Raw genomic sequence first — 5,697 nt, forward strand, 5'->3', positions numbered from 1 at the left:
TCCAGGAAAGGTATGTGTGTGTGTGTGTATGTGTGTGTGTGTGTGTGTGTGTGTGTGTGTGATGATTAAGATTACAAAAGTTTCTTCTGTGTAAGACCACTGAACCTGCAATTTTGATTTCAGTATTATCTGACTGACTTGTGTCTGCCATACATAAATTAAATGGGCCAGGCATCCAACTTGTATTGAATAGAAATAACAATAAAAATAACTGACATTTGTATAGGGTTTTCAAGTTCACAAAATACTTTATGCAAATTATCTCATTTAAGCTTCTCAACAACCTTGTGTCCAGGTGGGATGTGAACTCATTCAGTCTTGGCTCCAAGTCCCAGTCACCTGCTCACTCTTCCATAAAGTCTTTTATTAGTCTTACTGGTTATTTATCAAGCAGCCAGAGGGGGGTAAGGAATTATATTTAATTACTTATGGTGATCTTGAATCTCTCTTGTTTTCAAGGATAGAGGGGTAAAAAGAAGCCATATGTGGTTCAACTATTTTTTGCACTAGTTAATTTTGTGATATCTGGAGGAGTCACTAATGGCCATGTCTCCCTATAACAGGACTCTAGACAAGAAGGAAAAGATTATTCAGATTTATTGTTTTTATACAATTATGATTTTTGACTACAGGAAAGAGCAGGAAATGAGCCACTGAAGGTTTTAAAAAATTTTTTTAGTAAGAGAGAGTTGTATTTCAGAGATAATATTGATTTACTTATAATTAGATCTTACATACTGCTTTAAAGTTGATGTTACATTTTAGATGCATTTGCTCATTTGACTAATGTTAAGTAAGATTTGGCTAGAATTGTTATGTAGGATGGATTATGTTGTGAATAACAGTTAGGAGGCTCCTGAAATTGTCCAGATAATGCATCTTTGTATGAAGGAATAGAACAAAAGAGATGTATTTGGGAAATAGAATTGGCAAGGTATAAAGGGTGACGAAGAGGGAAGAGTAAAAAATGATTTTCATAAACATTATTTGTTTTCCATAACAACGAGGTAGGTATTATTACTGTTTACATAGAAGGAAATAGGATTAGAGGAGGAATCAATTTACCCAAGGTCACATACTAGAAAATCACCTAGCTGGGATTAAAACTTGGGTTTTCAGACACCAGGACCAGTGCTCTTTCCGCCAACATGGTGAACTTGAAAAGCTCATAGCACGTTCTAGTGCATTCACAAAAGCTGTTCTAGAGGAATGTTCCAACCAGCTGATGGTTGGAAACAAGAGACAGGAACTCAGAGGTCAAGGGTGAAGATAAGAGATTTCTGGGTCATTTGGATAGAGGTAACCCTAAAATGACAAGTTGTAAGAAAGGATAATGGAATACAAAAATAAGAAAGGAGAGAAAAGGGTGGGGACAAGTTAACTGATGCCATCTGTCATTTTTATCAGTGACTTGTATATAAGCATTTATGGCTTGCCTTTTACATTTGCTGATGACATAACATCATATATTTAGAGTTGGGAGGGACCTTAGAAGTCCTCTAGGCCAGCTCTCTCCTTCTATAGGTTAAAAAATAGGCCCAGAGAAGTGAGATGATTTAACCAAATTGCATAGAGAGTTGCAGAACTAGGATTTGAAACCAGGTCCTCTGACTCTCTTTTCCACTGTACTTTGCTACCTCTCACAGAGAGTTAAGAAGGATAACAGTATACTAGTTGACCTTGTGAAATGTATACTTTCTGAACCCAAGCCAAGAATAGAAGAAATATGGGACGATTCTTGTTCTATGGGCTAGTGAATCCAGCAATCACGAAAGCTCCTAGTTTCTGGGAGACAGATACCAAACTAGAAATGATTCTGCTTAAAAGAAAGATCTCAACAGGTTAGACTGTTGTACCAAATCTAATTTGTGATAAATGTGGCCTTTTACTTGAGTTAAAAAAATCCCCTTCACACAATCAAAATGGGAGATGCATGGCTAGATAGTAATTCATCTAAAAAATATCTGGGGATTTTATGATACTACAAGGTCAATATGAGTTGACAGGGTACCATGGTCACCAAAAAAGCTAATATAATTTTAAGTCAGGTAACTAGTTCATACTGTGGATAGAACTCTGGGCCTGGAGTCAAGAAAGCTTATCTTCCTGGGTTCAAATCTAGCCTCAGACACTTACTAGTTGTGTGATCCTGGGCAAGTCATTTAATTCTGTTTTGCTTCAGTTTCCTTACCTATAAAATGAGCTAGAGAAGGAAATAACAAACCACTCCAGTATTTTTGCCAAGAAAATCCCAAATGATGTTGTGGAGAGCTGGGCATGATGACCCAATAACAGCAGCAACAATCTTAAGCTACATTAAAAGATATGAAATACTCAGAACAGAAAAGGGAATAGTCCCACTGTATTCTGTTAAATTCATCCAATATCTGGCTGATTGTGTTCAGTTCTGGCCACATTTTAGTGGAATAAATTTACTCTGTCAATAGTCAGGACCTTTCAGGCATCCATCAGTCTAGGCCTTTGCTAGGGCTTACAGTATTATCCCTGGCTCTTTGCTTAGAAGAATCTGTCGATTATATTGTGGCACTTTTGGTTCTAGTCACAACAGAGAATACTCTCATTCTTTTTAGGATCAGGACATGGTTAGATAATAGTTTAATAAACTTAGGAAAAAGAATAATAATATTTGAAAGCAAAAGACTTATAAATCACAGAACACAGAATTTTGTTCACTTCCATGGTTTAAACCCCTGAAGGTTGGAAACTGGTTCTCCTTTCAATATGGGATTGGGACAAAGCCAATCCAGTGATTCAGAGCACTAGTTCAGATTTTCCAGTTCACAATAACAGAGGAATGGGACATCAGCAGTTAATTCATAAAATTTGTCTACACAAGGACTGAAGAATGCTCTAGAAACTTTTATGATTTTATGATTATAACCACATAGGCAAATAGAACAGTATGATCTTCATTTGAGTCTGGCTTACAAACCTGCCTATTTCTACCACCCCAGTGCTGAAAAGGTGAATTGCTCAAATGTTAATTGAGGTAGGGACAGTATAGCTTTTTTTCAAAGCATTTAAAAAAGGATTGAACTTTTTTTCCTCAGTCTTGGAATGTAGACCTAGGAACAATGTGAAAATTGAAAAGAGTTAGATTTTGAGTAATTTTTCATGTAAGAAAGAAATTTTTAATAATTAGTTATCAAAATGAACCACTTTTTTGCTGGGGCTGTTAATGGGTGGTACCTGAGCTGGTGGACTGGCAGGGAATTATGTCATCCTTTCCTTCCTTCTGTTTTCCTGTCTCAGAAACAAGTATCCTTCCTTCTTTGTCATGCTCTCAATCCCATCTCCTATGCCTTATAACCTGTAGGACATTGTTCTATCAATTATCTCCACTTTCTCCTGAATCTTCATTCCCTTTTTCTGCAAAAGCTCCTTCTCCTCTATATCTAAATGCACTACCAAACTGGTAGGAGCTTCTCCTGATTTCTCCCTGAAACAGCCCCTGTAATACAACCTTCCTGCCCCCTAAAGTAGTGAAATGAGAAGAAGAACATGTTTGGGGTATATGACAACATAGTAATACTGGGAAACTTTGAATAGCACCCCAAGGAACTGATTGTGGGGTTAGAAATGCAATGAATTGCGGTGATGTATCTGTAAGAAGAAAGAAAGGGAGATCTCATGTTTCTGAAGGACTTGTACAACCTGAACAAGCAGGTCAGATACCTCTACAAACAGTTCAACAGAAAGGGTAAGAATCTTTAGAGGGGAAGACTAGAAATGATAGAAACTCCCATCCTCTACCTGTCACTGTTTGGGAGATTTACTGGTAGGGAAACTTCTCAATGCAGAGAAAGGCCTTTGTAATGGGTTTTCTCCTCACTAGAGGTCTTCAGTCAAAGCCTGGATGACAACTTTTCTGGTATATTTGTTTCCAGGTATGAGTTGGACTAGGGTCTCTCCCAACTTTGAGTTTTTGTGATTCTGTAATCTGGGGCAAAGTCTTGTAGAATGGCTATATTTAAGGTACAGCAGGAATGAGAGGAGCAAGTGGAAGAGACATAAGAAGATTAATCTATCAGAGGAGTAGGTGGAGAATCAGGTCAGGATAATCATAGGAAAGTCAAAGGAGGAGAGAGTTTCAAGAAGGAGGGACATGTCATCATTGGCAAGAAGAGACAATTGGATGTGACGATGAAGAGATTTTTGGTGTCCGGAAGAAGAGTTTTCAGGAGTGGTTGGGACAGAGATAAACTGTAAAGGATTAGGAAGCTGATGATAGTAAAGCAGTGGAGGACTGTATTTTTGGAGTTGGGAATTAAGAGTAAGAAGAGAGAAAGGGCAGTAGGTCGAGAGGGTAGCAGGGTCAAAGGATTTTTTATAATGATTAGAAAGTGCATTTAGATATAGAGGGGAAGGAGCCTTTGAAGAAAGAGGGAATGAAGATTCAGGAGATAATTGATAGAACAAGGTCCCAGAGGATATAAGACATAGGAAATAGGCTTGAGAGCATGAGAAAGAAAGAAGGGTACTTTTTCCTGAGACAGGAAAACAGAAGGAAGGAAAGGATGAAGATACAGAGAAATCCTGAAATGGAGAGTATGGACATTTAGGCAGCTGTAGTCATTTGGCCAGTAACGTAGATATTAATACCATTGACTGAGAGAGAAGGGGATAGGTTGAAGCTAGGGACTTGAGTGTGTAAAAGATTTGGAAAAACTGCTAGAGAAATGAGGTAAAGAGTTAATAAGACATTAATAAAAGACGTATTTAGTAGCAATGAGAGCCCTGTTGAGATTATAGTATGAATATGTAATGGACCCAATAGGCATGGTTGTGTGAATTTCTCCAGGAGTCTGGGAGCAGGAACAGAAGAAGCAGATGGTGGAATCTTTCAGTCTCACACATTAGTAAGGCAACAGCAACAAGAGGACAAAGGTAGTTGTTGTTTGTTTTTGAAGGTGACCAATGACATCACAGGGTGATATCTGGATTCATGCCTGAACTGGATTTAAGTGAGGCAGAGTTGCACAAAGTTATCTACCTCACTCTCTCTTTCAGAGTCATCAAAAGTCAAGACGACTGATGATGGCCTGGGATGCAGTAGATGATTGGTGTCTTTGATGCCTGAACAAGCTCCTAAGTGTTCCACAGTACATGCTTCAGCCACCTTTGTGGCTGTTGGAGCAAATTGATTTCATCTGCCCATTCCATTGTAGGACTTCACATGCTTGAGGTAGACATCCCCTAACTCACTGATGGGTTTGTGGCCCATCAGTTACCCTCAACCTGTTTTAGCCCATCTGCTGAGATGATTTTTAAGGATGTGGCTGCTGGGCATGCTACAGCTTCTTGGAGCCACAGGTGAGAGTTGAGTGAAGGTGGATACCAAGGATATATGAGCAGAAAAGCACCTAGCAAGCCCTCACACAGTTCCAGCAGCTGATAGTGGGTCTCAGTTTGGGAAGTGAGGTTAGTGAAAATAATGGAATGGCCTACTGGAGAATAGAGAGGAATTGGGGAGTTTTCATTTTGAGAAGGCTGAAGACAAATTTTAGTAGGAGTGAAGACACAGGAGAGGTGGAAGATAAGATTCTTCTTGGAGTAAGAAAACATAAAGTTTGAGATCTTGGAGGTAGAGCAGTTCCGTGTGTGTGTGTGTGTGTGTGTGTGTGTGTGTGAGAGAGAGAGAGAGAGAGAGAGAGAGAGAGAGAGAGAGAGAGAGAG

This window comes from Petaurus breviceps, unplaced genomic scaffold (assembly GCF_028583685.1).
Source record: "Petaurus breviceps papuanus isolate PSGF00001 unplaced genomic scaffold, PetGlider_PUasm1.0 90775, whole genome shotgun sequence".
NCBI lineage: Eukaryota > Metazoa > Chordata > Mammalia > Diprotodontia > Petauridae > Petaurus > Petaurus breviceps.